The 22,717-nt window shown below is 41.3% G+C and overlaps 1 protein-coding gene and 1 pseudogene across 1 annotated transcript in view; one reads left to right on the forward strand and one right to left on the reverse strand.

Annotated features, from left to right (window-relative positions):
- LOC122813598 (vitellogenin-like) overlaps nucleotides 1-22,717 on the reverse strand; it is a 1,233,092-nt gene that overhangs the window by 731,116 nt on the left and 479,259 nt on the right. The gene's annotated exons all lie outside the window — the stretch shown is intronic.
- On the forward strand, nucleotides 14,283-14,383 carry LOC122814621 (annotated as a pseudogene).

Genomic DNA, 22,717 nt, shown 5'->3' on the forward strand with positions numbered 1-22,717 from the left:
CCCTCTACCCATTTGAAAGTCAGATTTTGCATGTGGACAACATTACTCCCACTGTTAGCATCCTACCTGTGGGTAAAGAGGCAGGGATTTTGACCGCCTCTGGCCAGCTATATTCCTTCGCATTCATTATGATTGCTTTTTTGTTCCCATGTTTGTTCTGTGTGTATATATATATATATATATATATATATATATATATATATATATATATATATATATATATATATATTTATATATATATATATATATATTTATATATATATTATATATATAGTTGCCACCCTTTCAAATGGCCAAAGTGGGACTTATTTGTTACAAACGTCAAGATTTTGCTAGCCGACACATAACCACAGCCAGTACAAAGGACAGGGCTTCACTTTTATGCCTAATTGACAGCTTATTCTTGTAGCATTTTAGTTGCTTATTCAGTTTCTTATGACATTTAGGTGTTTCAGATACAGAATAACTGTTTTTTGCTACTATTACATAGATATAGGACATATTTTTGTCATTAAATCTCAGGATATCTGCCATTTGACACTAGGTGTACAGGACACAACTGGCCAAGTCCCTTGCAAAGTGGGACAGGAGGTTACCCTATATGTGCATATATATATATATATATATATATATATATATATATATATATATATATATATATATATATATATATATATATATAGTTTCATAGTTTCATAGTATAGTACTAGGCTATCTGCCCTAGGGCATTTATAAGCCTAGCCATAGTGTATGTGGCTTTCGCCACCCCATGTAATGATACATAAGTGTACAAAATAAATTTAGTTTACTGTGCCTCTGTCTAGTAATGACACAGAGATGACCCCCGGGGTAAACCTACGATCACCCATCCACTCATCAAGATTTCTCTTGAAGAGAGTCAGTGAGGGGCTTTGCCTAACATGGACTGGGATCCTGTTCCAGAGTGCGGGAAGCCTCTGGGTTATGAATCTGTCCCTCCAGCATGTCCTATTCATATTTGTTCTGAGGTTTAGATCCTTATCTCTCGTGGCTCTGATGGATTTGGATTTTTCGAAGTGGAGCATGTCCATTAGTTCCAGATTGGACATGGCCTTGTACGTCAGGCACAGATCACCTCTGAGTAGGCGGTATGCTACTGAATAGAGCTGGAGCTTCTTTAGTCTGGCAGCATATGACATATGTTGGAGACCCTTGATCCTCTTGGTGAGGTATTTTTGGAGTCTCTCCAGCTGCTGCAGGTGCCGGGTGAGGTACATACCAAATGGGGCATTGTACTCAATCATAGGCCTGATAAGGGAGGAATATAGGGGTACAATGACATCCTTTGATCTGGATGTGAATCCCTTCATGATAAGGTGGGCAAGGTAGAAGGTCTTTCTAACCACTTTGGCGACGTGGGTGTCAAATGAGAGGTCACTGTCAACTTGGGTCCCCAGGTCCCTGATTACTTTTTCTGTACTTAATGGATTACCACCTATGTGGTAATTTGTGGGTACTTTGTTTTTCCCAAAGGGGATGACTATACATTTTTTGGTGTTTAGTTTAAGGCCATGACTCTGGCACCAGTCGTTTGTTTCTGTAAGGCCCTTCTGAAGGATGCATGTGTCAGCTGGTGTATCGACTATGGCACCTAGTTTGCAGTCATCTGCGAACTTAGTCAGCCACAACCCCCTATGTTTGCCTGCACATCTGAGAAATAAATGCCGAATAAGAGGGGTCCCAAGACAGAGCCCTGTGGGACTCCACTTGTGACTGGCTTAGAATCTGACATAGCTGCAGCTATTCTGACTTTGTGGGTTCTGTCTTTTAGCCAGTTTGCAACCCATCTTGTGACATACGGGTTTACATTTAGGCTGTCTAGCTTGTCTATGATGCCTGAGTGGGGTATTGTGTCGAAGGCTTTTGCCGGGTCCAGGTAGGCTGTATGAACTGCTTTGCCTTCATTGATGGCTCTGGTGACTGTTTCAAAAAAGTCCACCAGGTTTAAAAGGCAGGATCTGCCCTTTACAAAGCCAAATTGGGTAGGGTCAATTGTCTGTAGGTCCCCGTTGTCTTTGTTTATGAGTTCCATAATGATCCTTTCCATAGCTTTGCAGACCAGGCTGGTCAAGCTTATGGGGCGGTAGTTTCCAGGGTCTGTAGAGGTGCCTCCTTTGTGGAGTGGGACCACTGTTGCTGTACGCCAGTGTTCAGGGACATATCCTGTAGTAAGGCTAAGATTGAACAGCAATCTTATGTGTGGGTTTAGCTCCTCTAGGAGTTCACATAGCACGCAACCCGGGACACCGTCTGGTCCCATAGATGCTGTATTTTTAGCTTTGCTGAGAGCAGCTCTCACCTGGACATCTGAGATGTCAGGGAGGTTGCATTCAGCTGGGATAAATATTTCATCTTTTGGGGGAGAGTGAGGGGAGAAATTTGCACTGAACCTGTCTGCCAGTATGTTGGCAATATCTGTGGGTTCAGTGTATTTCTTGCCGTTATGAACTAACTCTGAGCATATCTGAGGGTTTCCGCCCAGGTTTCTAACATAACTGAAGAAGGCCTTGTGGTTATCTTTAGTGTCCTTAGCGATTTTTCTCTCAAAGTTGGCCTTTGATGATTTTATGAGAGAACATAGTTTTTTGCTAGTGCTAATCAGAGATGCCTTCCCTTTATGGGATTTTGCTCTGTCTTGCAGTAGCTTCCTTCTCTTGTTATAAAGTTTGTTTATGGCTGGGGTCCACCAGATAGGACGCCTGCCTTTGGTGGAAAGGGTCTTGGTTTTATTTGGGATTGCATGATCCATGCATTCTTGGAGATGTCCATAGAAAGCATTTGTGAAGGATTCAGCAGTGTGGGATGCAGTTTCCACTGGCCCAGGGAGCTTGAAGGATACCATTTCAGTCCTAAGGAGTGTAAAGTCGGCTTTTGAGAAGTTTCTCACTGTGGTCTTTTGTGCTGGGGGTGGAGGTGGGATATGAATATCTAGGGTTATTAGTTTGTGGTCTGATCTCACTAGTGAGGGGTATACTTCCGGTGTTGGGCATTTTGTCCCCATGTTTGTGATGATCAGGTCAAGTATGTTATTTCCCCTTGAGGGGGAGGTGACTAGTTGTTCCATCGCATTTGAGTTGATAAATTCCAGGAACCTTTGGGCTAGGGTGTTGGGGCTTGAATAATGTACCCAGTCTATGTTTGGGTAGTTGAAGTCTCCAATATGATGGTATTTGGCGAGACACTCATATCCTCCAGTGTCTTCAGGAAGGCTGAATGGAGTTCCTGAGATTGAGAGGGTGGTCTGTAGCATGCTAAAAGTTGTATAGCAGTTTTGCCTATGGTTAGTTGCACATGGATGGTCTCCGATGCTTCGTGCATTGCCACTAACCTGGAGGTGTGGGTGTCTTTAATGAATATGGACACTCCCCCTCCTTTTGTGGTTCAGCGCAAGTTTTGGGGCCAAAATGCATGATACGAGGTATAACCTGGTAGGGCTGGGGTGCTCTCAGGAGCCTTGAACCAGGTTTCATTTACTGCACAGACATCGATGCTCTCCATACTGAGGCGTGCTTCGAGGGCCTGCATCTTGAGATTTAGACTTCTGGCATTGAGCAGCATTACCCTTAGTTTTTTTCCTTTTTTGTTTTCTAAGGTGGTGGGTTTGTCTTTTGAGCCTTGCCTAAAAAAGGCACTATGGGGGTGACAAGAGCCTTAGCCAATATCCAGACGCCCAGTGGTGACAGGTGCAAGCCATCTCTTGCGAAGCAGCATGGCTTGTCCAGCATGTCATCCCAAGCAGACAGACATTGGATCCCCCTAGAATGACACCAGTAATTGAGCCAATTATTAAAGATGATCATCTTGTCTTTGTATTGTGGCATCATTCTTGGTGAGGGCAAGATGCTGCTCAGGGTCAGGGTCATACCTGCCTGGGCTACATAATCAGAGAGCTCCTCTATGTCTCTTTTCATGTAGTCCAAGGAGGTACATCTCAGGTCATTCATGCCGGCATGGACAATGACGGAGTCATATTTGTACTTGCTTTGGAGTGACCTGAGTGCTTGTGTTATGTGGCGGATCCTAGCACCCGACAGGCAGCTCACCGTTACCCTCTCCTTGTTCAGCCTGGTAAGTGGAACGTCAGTGTGTCTGACTATAGAGTCACCTATTACTAGTGTATCAGGCATGGTGTTTTGCCTTAAGGGCTGTGATTGTTTGGCACACTGACTTTGTGTACTATGTGTTGCATGTGCTGTGTTTTGAGGTGGTGCTTTCTTGGGTGTCTGCTTTGGGAGCCTCTGTTGTTTAGGTAAGTTTTTATTAGAGCCTCCGAGTATGTCTTTGTGTTTTTATGTGTTTGGTTTGCAGTTGTGGTTGGTTTATGTGAGACTGGGTTTGTTGTGTGTGTGGTTACCTTCTCCTCATGTTTGGTCTTGCTAGTCCTGTGTTGTATGCATGTATGCATGCATACACATCTATATGGTTTAATTACTTTGATCATATGATTTAATTACTTTGATCATACTGTTAAATGAATGTGCTGTCTGCTATATTTGTGATAACATCGACGTTAGGTATAACTGCCGTGGCTTAGTGGTAAATCACATTGATTGTGATGTGTAGGGTCCTGGCATCGGGCCTGGCCGATGCGGTATATTGTGTTGCTGGGCAGAACAAGGGCCATTGGACAAAGTGTGAGTACAATACTTTTCAGCTGCGGTTTTCCGTTTAACTGCCGATTCAAGTCACGCAAAATCCGTCTGCATTCTTACTGTGCTACATCACCCCAGTTCACATTTAATTGTTATTATATCATTATACAGCATAAAATTAGCAAGATATGCCTGTATACAGATTACGCGTCATAAATGGTGTGTGCTGCAGTCAAACCGGCAATGTCTGCTCGATAGTCGAATGATTTAACCACTACACTATTGGTGTTCTGCTTCATTTATATGTATACCCATGGTTCATAGTTACCTGAAGACACGACTCAACACTTCACTAACACAGCAGGCATTGATTTTCCTGTTGGGAAAACTGCACTACTACACATGCACCATTCCCTACTGCTCTGGACCCTTGCCACATGTTGACTCACTCAAAGTAGACCTCCAAATCCTATAGTCCTGGCACATACGTGTATTTGATTGTCAGGGTGTTCATGTGGTCATCCGGGTTTAGGCTTGTCCGACTGGGGACAGGGACTGCCCTGTACCTAGCTGAAAGTCAGACTTAGCACGGGGACATCATTGGTTCCACTTTTAGCATCCTACCTGTGGTTGGGGATGCAGAGGTGTGCTCACATCTGGCCATCCTGATATATAACAGCAGTAAATATTATGGGGGTTTCCGCTGCTGTTTCCCTTCACATTCGTTATGACTGCTATATTGTGACCATGTTCATTCTTCATATCTACATATATATATATATATATATATATATATATATATATATATATATATATATATATATTGGTCTGTACATATGCATGCATATACACCTGCATGCTTATTTACAATTTCCCATACCGTTGAATCACCGCCACTTACTGTCGTGCATACACGCTTCTATACCAGCTTACGTCTAGGGTTGCCACCTTTTCAAATGGCAAAGTGGGGCATTTTTGGGACACACATCAGATTTTACAGGCTGATACATACCCATGGTCAGTACAAAGGTTAGAACTTTACTTATTTGCCTAAATGAAAGCTTATTCTTGTAGCAGTTTAGTTGCTTATTCTGTTTCTTGTAACATTTAAGTATTTTACATACAGAAATAACTGTTTTATTCAACTGTTACATGAAATATGGGACATAAGTATTTCCTACAATCACAGGGCATTTGCCATTGTATTATTTTTGGTCAGAACACAACTGCCCAAAAAGGGACTGTCCCTCACAAAGTGGGACAGGTGGTAACCCTACTTATGTCTGCTTTAAAGTGCCTTAATCACCCTATATCCGACTGCCACTATGCAAATGTGTAAGGTATATATTCCCAATAATGCATGTGGGGAGACGTGCATCATGGTCAGGTGTTTAATCCCGGGTCGTAGGTTCTGCAGGACCGGCTGGAGGCTGAGCAGTCTTGTGGACAACTACTGCTCATACAACTTGTGTCCAGATGTCTACAGGACTGGACATCATGTCGTGACACCAAGTCTAATGTTTAGAACAGATACTTATCCCATGAGGGATATCCAAAAATTGTGGAGATTGATGACCTCAATTCCTTTGGCTTTATGAAAATAAGGTAGAGTTATACATGCAAGGGTACATAGTTTGCAATCCTAAGACTGCCTAGGGTGAGACTGCCTACTAGATATGAGTAGGGGTCACTATGTGCAGATATGGCTACGCCTAGCTAGCAGCCTGAGTATGGGTGGTTTTGGTGGACGTTCAGGAAGGGGGGTGGTGTGCTGTGGAGGGGATGATGGGTATTCAATTATGTATCCAGGTGTGTTGGGGTTGGATGGCTCAGTTCAAGACATTTGCTATTGGCAGGTTAAAGGGACAGCTATGGGAGCATCTTTTGCTCCCATTTATGCTGATCTCTTTATGGCTTATATAGAAGAATGTATCATTTATGACTTGAGCCATAATATCTACCTTCCTGAAATTGATATTTGGAGAAGATATTTGGATGATTGCTGGATGGTGTGGAGGGCCGATGTTGAGTATCTAATGGAATTTATCTCATATCTTAATGACAATATTTGGGGTTTGCAGTTCACTCTGAACTATCATAAAGAAAAAATTACATTTCTTGATGTATTACTAACCAGACAGCCAGATGAGACATTGGCTACTCAAGTTTTCAGGAAATATCCTGAATACAACACGGTCCTTCACGCCTCCAGCTTTCATCCTCCGCACATTGCCAAAAACATTGCTAAATCTCAATTTATTCGATCCAAACGGATCTGCTCCCAGCTGGAGGTTTTTGATATAGATAGACATGACCTTATCAATAGGTTTCGGGATAGAGGTTATCCCATGGGACATGTTATCAAAGTTAGCAATTGGGTGAATACGTGCCCAAGGGAGGAATTTTTGAAATATAAAGTCAAGGACAACAGTGTCACACAGCCAATCAGGTTTGTGACCACCTATGCCAGAAACTCTAATGCTCTCATGCATAGTATTAACACCAATTGGAATATTTTATGTAATATTCCAGAACTATCGGGCCTATTACCTGAACTTTGCTTGTTTTCATTTCGCAAAGGAAGGAACTTGGCTTCTTATTTTAATCATTATAAGCACACACACAATACTGATAACACACTTTTATCTCAAACCACATTAACTGGGGAACCTGCTGTGGGTTGTTATCCATGTGGACATTGCAGAAACTGTGACAACTTGCCAAATCAAAAGAATTTACCAGTAGAAATTGTCGTGGGGTTTATGAGATTTCATTTTTTGCAAATTGTAGCAGTGAATGGTTAATCTATCTTGCAACATGCAGCTGTGGCTCTTTTTCCATTGGCCAAACTTCTAGACCTTTAAAATTCCGTGTCTCAGAACACATGAGTAACATTAGGAATAAAAGGCCAAATAATGCTTTGTACAAACATACTCTTGTACATACAACTGCCAAATTTTCCTTTGTAGTTATTGATATTATAAGAGGTAGTAGATTTAATAAAACAGGATGGCATTCATTGCTTGATTCAAAAGAAAAGAAATGGATCACCATATTAGGAGCACTATTTAAACCTGGACTAAATGAGCAATTGTAATTGCACCAATAGGACGCTATGCTGATACTATTTAAATGCATCATTTTTGCTTGACTTTTATCACTGAAGTTATAAATAAATTCATCGGATCTATTCCAGTTGCTGGCTTCATTTTTTTGTTTGTGGACTTATCATGCTGTTGCCGTGCAACTTTACCTACGTGCAGGGAATTTTTTGATTGGTTCAGTTCAGGCCAGACCATTATGTGGGTATGTGCCGGTAACATTTCTGTACATGTGTATCGCACATTTTAATGTTCATATGTTTGTGGGATTGTGTTCTACAGTATGGCCTGTCAGGTTGTATTGCAGATGTGAATATTGTTCTTTGGTTATCTTTCTGATTCACCCACTGCTCCCTCGTACACCTCCAGTTCACCTATTGTGCATCCAACCCAGTCTCCCCTTGGTGAATTATTACATTACCCGTCACCCTCCACCCCCATATTCCTCAGACACCATCCATCCCTTCTCTGGTTGATGGCCCATGGAACAGTCAACAGAACACATTGCGTACACTACATATCTCTGGTACCAATATGGTTGTGAGGACTACCCTAGCATTTCTGATTATCCACATGCTGTACTTCACGCACATAGGTACACACAAATACTTATCTTTCATGACATGGTAGGTAGACCCAGGTAAAAAGCCAAACCAAGAAAAATCGCAAACTTAAACAAAAAAGATGAGCTGGAATCCACACCCAATACAGAAACTTTATTTTTACAAGTAACTTAAGCAACACGCTTTCAGAAGATACAGTGACCCTCCTTCCTCAGAAGACGAAACATTAACACAGTATTACAAAAACTTAAATACATCCTCTAATAGCCATTCACAACGTGTTAATTAATAATTGAACTCATACACGCCTACTAATTAGACTGGAAAGCATACAAAAAATTGCAGAGAAATGGGAAAATGCATTGTCACAGATTCAATATTTAAAATTTAAAATTCAGAATACTATACATTAACCGACGATCACCTTAATGTTAAATTATTAAAATATTAAAACACTTCCTGTACATTACAGATCTTTGAAGTAAGAATCTGTTAAATTACTTTAAAATATCCCTAATATTTTTAAAAGTTACAAATGTATAACCATAAGAAATAAAAATACATACATACCCATTCATCTTTGGGCCTTCCTGACAAGGACGACTTGGACCGCAAATGGCCAGATATTGGGCAAATGCTCTGACCATTGGTAGGGTTGCCACCTTTTCATATGACCAGGATGGGACATTTTCGGGACACATCAGATTTTACAGGCCAAAACATACCCATGGTCAGTACAAAGGATAGTACTTTAGTTTTATGCCTAAATATAAGCTTATTGTTGTAGAAGTTAATTGCTTATTTTATTTCGTTTATTTGCTTATTCTGTTTCTTGTAACATTTAGGTATTTTACATACGGAAATAAGTGTCTCGTGGTGGTGGCGCTGTGGTAGCGTTGTCACCTCACAGTAAGATGTTGTCCTGTTCGATTCTCAGCTAGAGCGTTTTCTGTGTGGAGACATGTGTGAATGGGCGTACCTTTGTTGAAGGTTGTGCGTCAGGGCCGGCAACTCGTCACGTAAAAATCTACTGCCAATCATTAGCGGACCGGAGTTCCGCTGTGGCGACCCCTAACCGGGAAAAGCCGAAAGATGCAACAACAACAACAACATATGGAAATAAGTATTGTATGGGACTATTACATAAAATATGGGGCATAATTATGTCCTACAATCGCAGGACATTTGACATTTATAATGGTTTTGGTATGGACACAACTGCCTAGAGGGGGACTCCCCTCACAATGTGGGACAAGTGGTAACCCTAACCATTGGGTTAGGCTTAGCAATTGGCAGCGTGCTAACATGATGCGTTTCACTTCCACTTGGTATAACTATCGATACTACAATGGAATACGGACACGGGGTTTTAAATATCATTTGTTCGAGGGACGGGGACTCAATATTCAACTACGTGCCTTTGTGTGTTTGCAAAACTGTCTTGTATGCTTTGCATACATTTCAGTATCCATGGACACTGAAAGGAGTGATTACTATTAGAGGCAGGCTGTACTAGTCAGCATTTTAGGTTGCTCATATGCAGCCGACATGTTCACGCCTCTGTGCAGCGCTTGGACACGCCCCTTGCACTCACGCACGTTTCCTATGCACATGGCCATTATGGCAGTGTGCCTTCATTAATATGCATGTGGTGCTGCTGTGCCATCTCTACGCCACATGGTCGGTGCAAGGCTAACACCGTCCTTGTGCCGAGCTTCATGAATCCCGGGGCCAGTGTTTTCCTATCATACAGTATTTCTCCTGCATATATTATCTTACAAAGGAGTTTTGGCTTAATTGACTTAAATTAATGGCAGAATGGAATACTCACCTACAGCAGCATCCTTTTTTTAAATAATGTTCATAGGTTCATAGATGTGTACTAGTCTAATAGCCCTGGAGCCTTTGCAAGCCTAGCCCATAGAAGTACCCTGGCATCGTGCTGCCCGATGTTAGTTCCCAGTGCCTCTACCAAGTAGTCACTGGAGTGATCCCCGGGGTGAACATTCTATTACCCATCCACTCATCAGGATTTCAGTGAGGTCAGCGAGGTGCTCTGCTTGACATGTATGGGAATTCTACTCCAGAGCATAGGTAGTCTCTGGTGAGGAACCTGTCCCTCCAGCATGTTCTTTTGAGTGTGGTAATGAGGTTGAGATCTCTGGAGCGTGTGGTGCAGAGGACTGGAATTTCTTTAGATGTAGCATTTCTAACAGAGCTGGGTCAGACATGGCTTTGTAAGTCAAGCAGAGATCACCTCCAAGTACGTGATATGAGACAGAGAATAGCTGGAGTCTTTTGCGTCTATCCATGTAGGACATGTGCTTAATGCCTGGGATCCTCTTCATGAGGTATTTCTGTGGCCCCTCCAGCTGTTGCAGGTGTCTAGCAAGGTACATACCAAATGGAGCATTATACTTGATAATTAGTCTAATAGGGAAGAGTAGAGAGAGACTATGACCTCTTTCTTCCTGGATGCAAAACCCTTGCTAATGAGATGTGCCACATAGAAGGACTTTCTGACTAAAGTAGTAATGTGGTGGTCAAAGGAGAGGTTGCTGTCAACCTGCTTCCCCAGATCTCTTACAACACCTTCAGTGTTCAGTGGGCTCTCATTGATGTGGTAATTAGTGGGAACTGAGTTTTTACCAAAAGGGATGATGAAGCATTTTTTGGCATTAAGCTTAAGGCCATGGTTTTGACACCAGTCACTGGTCTCAGTGAGGCCTTTCTGTAGGATGTCTGCATCACTTGGGGAGTTAATAATGGCTCCCAGCTTGCAGTCGTCTACGAACTTGGTCAGCCAGAGTCCCTTTCTGTAGGCCTGAACTTCTGAGAAGTAGATGCTGAACAGGAGAGGACCCAGGAGTGATCCCTGTGGGATTCCACTCATGACTGGTCGCCAGTCTGACTTGGAGTCCACTACTTTCACACTATGTGTTCTATCTGTGAGCCAATTTTCAACCCACCTAGTGATATAGTGGTTGATGTCTAGTTTGGTGAGTTTATAAATAATTCCCAAGTGAGGAATGGTATCAAAGGCTTTGGCCAGATCAAGGTAGGCTGTATGCACTGCCATTGCTTCATCTACAGCCCTGGTGACTGACTCAAATACGTCAACCAGGTTGAGCAGGCATGATCTCCCTTTCACAAAGCCAAATTGCGTGGGGTCTAGAGTTTGGACATTTCCTATATCTTTGTTAATCAGGGCCATAATGACACACTCCATAGCTTTACATATCATCACTGTCAGGCTAATGGGGCAATAATTCCCAGGGTCTTATGTCGCTCCCCCTTTATGGAGAGGGATGACTGTAGAAGTGCACCATTTGGAAGGGACAAAGCCTGAGGTGAGGCTGTGACTGAACAGGACACACAGATGTGATGCCTGTTCACTGTGTACTTCATGTTGAACACAGGCAGGGATATTATCGGGTCCCATGGAAGCTGCATTCCTGGCCATGGACAATGCAGCTTTAACCTGTGCTGCAGTAATGCTGGGTGCCTGGCATTCTTTCATTATTGTGATTGGTGCTTTAGTGGGGAGAGAGGGGGTAAAGTTAGCACTGAATCTGTCGGCCAGTATGTTGACAATATCTGTTGGCTGAGTATAGGACATACCGTTGTGCAGTATCTCACAGCAAATCTGGATATTGCTGTGGAGTTTCTTGATATAGAAAGCTTTGTGATTGTTTTTAGTTTCTGCTGCAATTCTGCCTTCATAGCTGGCTTTACAGGATTTGATATGAGATCTCAACTTTTTGTTGAGGCTAATAAGGGAGCTTTTCCAGTCTTGGGACTTCAACTTTTTCTCCAACAGTTTCTTCCTTCTGTTGTAGAGTTTATTAATGGCAAGGGACCACCAAATTGGCTTCCTTTTATTGGAGGAAAGCATCTTGGTTCTGTTGGGTATGGCTAGTTCCATGCATCTGTGTACATGTTCGTACAGTGCATTGGTGTATGACTCGGCAGTCATGCAGCTATTTTCCATTGGCATGGGTGCCGTGAAGTTAGTCACCTTTGTTTTTTAGGAGTCCAAAGTCAGCTTTGGAGAAGTTTTTCAAGGTGGTTACCTTTGCAGGGGTTGTGGGAGAGATGTGGATTTCCATGGTGATTAGTTTACAGTGTGGCCTTATCAGGGAGAGATTGACAATGGTCGCTCATGTTAGTAATAACCAGGTCAAGGATGTTGCTTCCTCTAGTGGGGTTCAGAATGAGCTGGTCCAGGGTATTGGAATTGATGAATTACAGGAAGCATTGGCCAGCGTATTGGTGCTTGGTTTGCCAGTCTTCAGTGTAAACATTCTTATATCTTCACTACGATCTATTATTAAAGAATAAATTACCAAATTAGGTAAAGTCTGAGACTTATTGCAGTACTTTCCTCCTTAAATGGATCTTGATGCCACAACTCATGTTTTTAGTATACCTGACTTTGTTTTTATTACATTTACTAGATTTATTTTTGATATCTTTACTGGAAGGTCATGATAATACATGAAGTCACTTACAGGCCCCAGTTTGTTATCTTAATGTATCAAACAGTGTAGCCAAAATCAACAGGTTATTTCATAATTTATAGAAGGATTGCTCTTGCCTCTAGTTTTGGTGTATGAAGCTACACCAGCAAATATGTCAAACACTATATCAGCATATATGAGCAAAAGACAGAGAGCTATACTACACCATTGACATAGTTTTATATTCACTTTATTCACTTTTCTTAGTATGATGTTCATGTCCCTGATTTAATTTCTTTACTTCACCCATGTTAGATCATATAAGGCAGTTAAAGTGATCAACTGTGAGGAAAACATTTCTCTTTCGTGTTGTGCCATAACTTTACTCTATCCAGGTTATCAAAAGTATCTTCAATATTCATTGACAATAAAAAGTATTTTTAAGATCAAAGATGCATATGTTTTTCAATTATATAATGATATAAAGCACAGGCATCTGTTGTATTTCACCTGGAAGCATATGCATATGCAAATTACCTGTGGCTAATTGCTGCATGTATCAGATCAGACAAAATGTTGAGCTAAAAAGCTTGTGAGAATTATCTATTAAATAATGGGTTAATAAGATTTAAGATCACAATGGCTTCTCAGCAGGGCTCTCACTTTTCCAGACATAATTTATAAATTGCATTCAGTAGGACACCTGCCCTGCTGCTTTTGTTCTTTTTAAGCCTTTCATTCCATATTTTATTCCTCCAGCAGTTATGCCACCACTTCAACCATTTAAATCATTCTTCTCCTCCAGATTCTTTAAGTCTTTATACTCATTTTGATCAAAAGTCATCTCTTTGTAATATCCTTCCAATTATTCTACAATAGTGCACCAATCTGTAAGCCGTGTTGCTATTATAGAGAATTATCTCATACATTGCTACATTTATATTCTTCATACCTTCTTTTATTTCATTATTCTTTGTCTTTGTTTTTCTGTAGCAAATTTGCCAACCTATAGTTAAAAAATGATATATCTTAATCCAGTTTTAATTGATGTTTATACTCTTTAATGTGTGACATTCCATCTCAGTTAAATAAGATATCTTAAGAGCATAATGGGTTAATAAGATTTAAGATCACAATGGCTTCTCAGCAGGGATCTCACTTTCATGCTCATGTCTTTTGACTATACTTTATAAAACTAATTCTCCTTACAAAATAACTACTCCGTATGACAAAGCAATATTACTTTTCAAAGCCTAAACACCTCACTTTTTCTTTACAAGATTGTATTGTTTGAAATGTTTCTTGAATATTGAAATCAATGTTTGTATTTGTTTTACATTTGTATAATTATCATTAGTAATCTATTGTATGTACCTAGTCTGTTTGTTTGTTTTTGGAGCTTTTCTCCCCAGGACTCCATTGAAAACGGGTTCTTTTGGCCCAATGGACTATCCTGGTAAACCAACTGCAAATAAATAAATAAATAAATTAATTAATAAAATTCCATTTTTTGTTGTATTTCTGCTCATCTCTTCTTGGCCTTTTGGCTAAGATCATGTGTAGTATCTGTTCTTCTTATCAGTTTAATATTGATAATCTCTTGATGAAATGTTTCTTTTGTATCCTTGGTATGTTCCCCTTCTTTCACCTCAGTAAGTCATTACCTAATTCCTTTTCTAACCATTGACTGAGTTTATTCACAATTATTAGGGGTATTTGTTTATGCCTACCATATAGGGTCATAGGTTCATAGTTATATACTAGGCTAAGGACCATCAGGGCCTTTATAAGCCTAGCCAATCAATCCAACCTAATTGTGCCCCTTGTATCATGTACATTTATTAGGAGGTGCTATGTTAGTTAGGAAGCTTTTAGAGGTTATGTAGGGGATGACATGTTTATTTGTTTGGGTGTTACTGTCTGGCTCTGTCTGTTAGAGATATATGGGCCAGATCCAATATGAATTTCTGATTTCCCATCCATTGGTTAAGGTTAAGCTTAAATAGGGTTAAGGATGGACTGTGCTTCACATGGATGGGGACCATGCTCCAGAGCACAGGGATCCTGTAAGACACATATCTGTCTCACCCAAATATGTTACTTATGTCACAAGCAAAATTTAAATCTTTGGATCTATTAGTTATGATGGTGTTAATTTTGCAGGTGTACAAAAGCTTCATCAGAGTTGCAGCCAAGGATGCTTTCCATGCCAGACATAGATTGCCTCTCAGTAATCTGTAGGAGACAGAGAAAAGTGAAAGGGCTTTAAGGCAATCAGTATAGGACACTGTGTTTATACCTTGGATTCTCCTGATAAGGAACCTTTCTGGATATTCCATCTATTGCATATGTCCAGTCAGGTACATACCCAAGGGGACATTATACTCAATGATGGGTCTGATAAGGGCCAGATAAACTGGCACTATTATGACCTTCTTGTACCCGATGCGATGCCCTTACTTATCAGTTGGGTGACATAAAATGATTTTCTTACTACACTGGCAAAACTTTGGTCAAAGACCAGATTACTGTCTACATATGTTTCCAGATCCCTGACTAAGAGGTCAACTCTTAGGAATATCTCATTGATGGAGTAATTAGCCTGGGTGGCAGTTTTTCCAAAATACACTATAATGCAATTCTTGCTATTACATTTTAGTCCATAAATTTGGCTCTAGCCATTTGTGTTTTTTAAATGCTCTTGTAGAGATATTTTTGTCATTGGGGACTCTATGATCGCTCCCAATTTGCAATCATCTACAAACTTGGTCAACCAAAGGCACTTGACATTAGGCTTTACCTCCATGAGGTAGATCCTAAATAGGAAGGGTCTACCCCACTAGTGACTGGTCTCTTATGACCAGTCTGATTCATATCAGCAATACTAACTATGAGCCACTTGGCAATTCAGTGAGTTATGTAGGGATTTATGCCCAGTTTGGTGAGTTTGTCAACTATACCTGACTGGGGTTTTATACTGGATACCTTAGCTAGGTCCAGGTAGGCAGTATGTAATATTTCCCTCTCATTGATTGCCTTGATGATTTTCTCAAAGACGTCCACCTGGTTTGGTAGGCATGAGCACCCCTTGACAAAGCCAAACCATACTGTCTCCAGTGTCTGAAAGCTGCCTATGTCTTTGTTGATCATTTTCATGAAAATTTATCTCATGGCTTGGCTTAGTATATCAGACTAAGCTGACTAATAGGTCTGTAGTGGTCAACCCTTGTGAAGTTGGATAACTCATTGTAGTCCTCTATTCTCATGGTAAAAATGTGTGTTTTCAGACTCTAGTTAGAAAGTGTCTCAAGTGGTCTTGATTGGTCATGTCTCAAGCTATTTAGGAGACATTCTGGGATAGTGCTGGAGCCCATTGAGGCCATGTTTTTGGCCTTAGTAATGCTGACAGAATATGGTCCCTGTTAATAGGTGGGTTGGCTTGCTAACAGGTATTTCAATGGGGGAGGCCGGGGGAGTGGGGGTGAAGTTTGAGCTCAATTTGTCAGCCAGCAAATTTGCTATTTTGATCTGCTCACTGAAGGGGCCATCTCTGACCACCAGTTTGGCACACTTGTCTGTGATGCCTCTGAGGCCTTGGATAAGTTATAGAAGGCCTTGTTGTTGTCTTTAGCCAGTAAGGTTATTTTGACCTTGTAACTGGCACTTTTGGACTTAATTAGTCCTTTTATTTTCCTTTTATTTGATTAGAGAGCTCCTATTATTATGGGACTTGATCTTCCTGATTTTAGCCATGATTGTGCTTCCTTTTGTTATATACTCTATTAAGGTTAGGATTCTGCCTGTGTGATTTGTTTTTAGATTTTCTTTTGCACTCATTTCTAGTAGGTGCAGCATCCTCTATACAGATGTATACATGACTGTATGGGGTCTCTGTGAAAAATTCCACATATTTGCTGTAAACTCAGGGTTGGGAGAAGCATTTAATTTTGACAAACTATTGCTTATTAAGATGTGGTTTACTTTATAATAGTTATTAACTGTTATAGGGTTTGCTTGGGTTATCAACTTAATTTTTATTCTGAAGGAGACAGTTTTGTGGTCCACCCTCATCAGTGAGAATATGACAATGTTGGGGGGGACAGCGGCCTTCCATAATTTAGGTTCATAGGTTCATATGTGTGTACTAGGCTAATGGCCCTGGATTACAAGCCTAGAACATAGGATCACCCTGGCATTGTGCCGTGCCACCTGACCTTAGTGCCCAGTGCCTCTGTTGAGTAAAGCCACTGGGTTGATCCCTGGGGTGAATTTTCTATTTCCCATCCACTCATCAAGATTTCTCTTGAAGAGGGCCAGTGAGGTGCTCAGCTTGATATGCATGGGAAATCTATTCCATAGCATGGGCAGTCTCTGGGTTATGAACCTGTCTCTCCAGCATGTTTTGTTGATTGTAGTAATGAGGTTGAGGTCTCTGGAGCGTGTGGTGCGGAGGGATTGGAATTTCTTAAGATATAGCATTTCTAACCGAGCTGGGTCAGACATGTCTTTGTAAGTCAAGCAGAGATTGCCTCTAAGTAGGCAATATGAGACAGAGAATAGTTGAAGTTTTTTTAGTCTGTCAATATAGGACAAATGTTTAAGGCCTAGGATCCTCTTTATGAAGTACTTTTGCAGCCTCTACAGTTGTTGCAGGTATTTAGTGAAGTATATGCTACATGGGGCATTGTACTCAATGACTTGCCTAATGATGGAAGAGTAGAGGGAGACAATGACCTCTTTCTTCCTGGATGCAAAACCCTTAGTAATGAGATGTGCCACATAGAAGGACATTCTGACCACAGTGGCAATGTGATGGTCAAAAGTGAGACTGGTGTGAACCTGTGTTCCCAGATCTCTTATAATGCCTTCTGTGTTCAGTGGACTACCATCAATGTGATAATTCATGGGAACCAGATTTTTCCCAAAGGGGATGACAACACATTTTTTGGCATTGAGCTTAAGGCCATGGTTCTGACACCAGTCATTGGTCTCAGTGAGGCCTTTCTGTAGGATGTCAACATAACTCAGGGAGTTAATAATAGCTCCCAACTTGCAATCGTCTGTGAACTTTGTCAGCCAGAGTCCCTTTGTGTTGGCCTGGACTTCAGAGAAGTAGATACCTAACAGGAGAGGACCCAGGACCGAACCCTGTGAGACTCCACTCATGACTGGTCAGCAGTCTGACTTGGAGTCAGCTACTTTCACACTGTGGGCTCTACCTGTGAGCCAGTTTGCAACCCACCTATTGATATAGGGGTTGATGCCTAGCTTAGTGAGATTTTCTATGATTCCTGAGTGGGGAATGGTATCAAAGGCCTTGGCCAGATCAAGGTAAGCTGTATGAACCCCCTTGCTTTCATCCACAGCTCTGGTGACTGACTCAAAGAAGTTGACCAAGTTGAGCAGACATGATTTACCCATCACAAAACCAAACTGTGTGGGATCCAGAGTTTGGAGATTCCCTATATCCTTGTTTATCCATGTCCATGATGATGCATTCCATAGCTTTGCATATCAGACTCATCAGGCTAATGAGGTGATAGTTCCCAGGGTCTGTAATCTCTCCTCCTTTGTGGAGAGGGATGACTGTAGCAGTGTTCCATTTGGTAAGGACAAAGCCTGAGGTGAGGCCATGATTGAACAGGGCACACAGGCAAGGTGCCAGTTCACACTGTAGTTCATGTAGAACACAGCCAGGGATATTGTCAGGTGTCATAGAAGCTGTATTATTGGCCGTGGACAGTGCTGTTTTAACCTGTGCAGCAGTAATACTAGGTGCCTGGCTATCTACTGGTACTGTGACTGGTCCCTTGTGGGGGGAGAGAGGGGTAAAGTTGGCACTGAATCTGTCCGCCAGTATATTGGCAATATCTTTTGGCTCGGTATAGTAGGTACCATTGTGCAGTAGCTCAGAGAAAATCTGGGTATTGCCATGGAGATTCTTTACATAACTATAGAAGGCCTTGTGCTTGTCTTTACTATCTGCTGCAATTCTGTTTTTATAGCTAGCTTTAGAGGATTTGATGAGGAATCTTAACTTTTTGTTGAGGCTGATAAGGGTGTTTTTCCAGTCGTGGGACTTCACCTTGTTCTGCATCAGTTTCCTCCTTCTGTTGTAGAGTTTGTTTATGGCAGGGGACCACCAGATTGGCTTCCTTTTTTGGAGCAGAGCGTCTTGGTTCTATTGGGTATGGCGAGATCCATGCATTTGTGTACATGTTTGTAAAGTGCATTGGTGTATGATTCAGCAGTCATGCAAATGATCTCCATTTGCATGGGTTCCGTAAAGTTAGCCACTTCTGTTTTTAGGAGCACAAAGTTATCTTTGGAGAAGTTTTTTCATGGCGGTTACCTTTGCGGGGTGGGGTGGGTGAGTGGGATGTGGATTTCCAAGGTGATTAGTTTGTGGTCAGATCTAACCAGGGAGGAGTTGACTATTGGTGTAAAGCAACAGTCGCCCATATTAGTAATGACCAGGTCAAGGATGTTGCTAGCTCTAGTAGGGGTAAGAACGAGCTGGTGCAGGGCATTGGAATTAATGAATTCCAGGCAATGTTGGGCAAGTGTATTGGTACATGAGTAGTTTTCCCAGTTAATGGAGGGGTAGTTGAAGTTGCCCTGTATGAGAATGTTAGGTAAGACCCTAATATTCTCCAGGGTGCTTAGGAACGTGGAGTGTTAGTCTTGGGACATGGTTTGGAATCTATTGCAGGCAACGACTTGAATCACTGTCTTACCCAGTGTTAGCTGCACCTGAAGTATCTCAGATGCTTTATGTTGCACTACTAGTCTGGAGGTGTGCACATCCTTTATGAATATGGAAACACCACCGTCTTTAAGATTCGGTCCATTAGTACCAGGTTCAATATGTTTGAATACTTGGTGGGTGTGAGCATGAACTGCTGAAGGGTATTTGTGTTAATAAAGTCCAGGAATCATTGTGCCTGTGAGAATCAGGTAGTGTATTTTTCTCAGTCTATAGAGGGGTAGTTAAAGTCTCCTGTGAATAGGCTATTTGGTTTAATGGTGAGTGTCTCCAGCAGGTCTAGGTACAAGCCATGGTATTCTAGGGACATAGAGGGTGACCTATAGCTTGCTAGGATCTGGTATGGGATGTTGTGATGATTTGCACATGGATAAACTCCAGAGTATCATCCTGTTTAACCAAAGTAGAGCTATGCTTGCTGCTAATAAAGATTAAGACTCCTCCACCTTTTTTCCCTGTCTGTGAGGCTGATGGTCTAAATGTGCGGAAGGCACTGAAGCCTTGCTCTACTAGAGTACTTTCTGTGGATTTAAACTAGATCTCGCTAATGGCGCAGATATGACCTATTCCCTGAAGACCTTCCATTCTTCATAAATCAAAGTTAAATCTATGAGCTAAACAATCACCACCCATCCGTTTGACTATTTACGAATTAGGAAAATAATGCAATTCTCTAGAAGTAATGAAGTCATCAATAACCGACCCCAGACATGCTGATACAGGTATAACCATTATTTTTTATATTTCAATCACTTCTGTTTTTTATGGCTAAATCACACAATGTAACTAATCAAAGAAGTTGTACACCCCTTCTATCAATATAGATGTCTTATCACACTTTTTCTTCAAGAGATGTTATTTTTTCATGTCTGTAATTACCACAGATACCAGATCTACTATTTAAATCATTATAAGTCATTATCTGTCTTCTACTTTCACTTCTGTACTCTACATGCTTTTCTAGGTTCATCCATATACTCACATTGTCTCTTAACATGTCTGTACCTTGTAAATTATTAGCATTCAAAAACTTTTCCATTCCAAATCTTATTTCTAGTATAAACATGTTGTCATTAGAAATTATTTGTCTTACCTTTGATCCTCTGCAAAAATTCATTAACTGTATTAAACCACTTTTATTATCCCTTCAGCCTCTTATACCAAAGACATATACATATCAGTTATTTCAAAGCCATTTATACATTGCCATAAATCTTTGTCGCTAGGTTTTCTGGACATGCTTATAAAATTACAGGATGGAATTCTTAATTTTTTTATCTGAGTTTCGTTTGCTACTGCCACCATATTTTTTCTGTTACAACATGGTCAATATTGACACTGATACCCTGTCTATGACTGCTGCAAAATGGGTACTCCCCCCAGCATTACGTGCAACATGGTACATTCCTTAACTACATCAACAAAGGGAAATCCTGGGTATGATTTAGCAATGCATTTCTGCAGGAAGGAAAAATATGTGATTACAGAATACAGGCTGGTGCAATCTGTTGAGGAGTGTTAGAAAGGAAAAAGTATAAGCAGCAAATCTCAACACAAATTTAATTAGCAGGAGTTGTTGGGGACAAAAATAAAGGTTTTACATTTTGTTTTTGTTTTTTTCTTTTTCTTTCCAGTAGCCTGGTGACTGAGCATCTGCACTCAGTCATTTGCTGCTTAATGCTTTTATTTTCAATATACAGATTTATACTCACACACACATATATTTATATACATATTAAAAATACATACACACATACACATACATACAACTGGGAGAAGCCGAAAGACAGGCCCATGATACACATTAAATATTATAGTAAATAAGTGATGCATACATCACTTATATTGCCTGGTTTGTCTCTCAGCCTGTAAAGGAAGGAGTTAGTTTGCATAGCAAGATGTCAGTGCGGATGTTCACATGGCTAAATTTATCAGTCCCCATATGTATGTCAGCCTATAGGTTCATAGGTTCATACTAGGCTATCTGCCCTAGGGCATTTATAAGCCTAGCCAGAGTGTGTTTGGCTTTCACCACCCAATTTAAATGTGTTTTACTATGCCCTTTTTCAAGGTTAGTTTACAGTGCCTCTGTCTAGCAGTGACACAGAAGTGATCCCCGGGGTAAACCTATGATCTCCCATCCACTCGTCAAGATTCCTCTTGAAGAGAGTCAGTGAGGGACTCTGCCTAACTTGGACTGGGATTCTATTCCAGAGTGAAGGGAGCCTCTGTGTTATGAATCTGTCCCTCCAGCATGTCCTATTTATTTCTGTGCTGAGGTTCAAGTCCCTCGAGTGCGTAGCTCGAAGGGATTTGGATTTTCTGAGGTGAAGCATGTCCATTAATTCTGGGTTGGACATGGCTTTATATGTCAGGCATAGATTGCCTCTAAGTAGGCGGTATGCAACTGAGTAGAGCTGGAGTTTCTTTAACCGAGCAGCATATGGCATCTGTTTGAGCCCCTTGATCCTCTTGGTGAGGTGCTTTTGGGGTCTTTCTAGTTGCTGCAGGTGTTGGGTAAGGTACATCCCGAATGGGGCATTGTATTCAATTATGGGCCTGATGAGGGATGAGTAAAGGGGCGCAATGTCCTCCCTTGATCTAGATGTGAATCCCTTCATGATAAGGTGGGCTATATAGAAGGTTTTTCTAACCACTTTGGCCACGTGGTTGTCATTGCTATCAACTTGGGTCCCCAGGTTCCTAATTACTTCTTCCGTACTTAATGGATTTCCACCTATGTGGTAATTTGTGGGCACTTTGTTTTTGCCAAAGGGGATGACTATACACTTTTTGACATTTAGCTTGAGGCCATAGCTCTGGCACCAGTTATCTGTCTCAATGAGACCCTTTTGGAGGATGCTTGTGTCAGCTGGAGAGTCAATTATGGCGCCCAGTTTGCAGTCATCTGCGAACTTGGTCAGCCATAGTCCTCCCGTGTTGGCCTGTACCGCTGAAAAATATATACCGAACAAGAGAGTTCCCAGGACTGTGCCTTGTGGGACGCCGCTTGTAACTGGTTTGGAGTCTGACATGGCTCCAGCAATTCTGACCATGTGGGTTCTGTCCTTGAGCCAGTTTGCAACCCATCTTATCACATAAGGGTTTATATTTAAGCTGGAGAGCTTATCTATGATGCCCGAGTGGGGTATTGTATCGAAGGCTTTTGCGAGGTCCAGGTAGGCTATGTGGACCA

The sequence above is a fragment of the Protopterus annectens genome, chromosome 10.part0, assembly GCF_019279795.1.
Source record: "Protopterus annectens isolate FY-2018-M chromosome 10.part0, PAN1.0, whole genome shotgun sequence".
Lineage (NCBI taxonomy): Eukaryota > Metazoa > Chordata > Ceratodontiformes > Protopteridae > Protopterus > Protopterus annectens.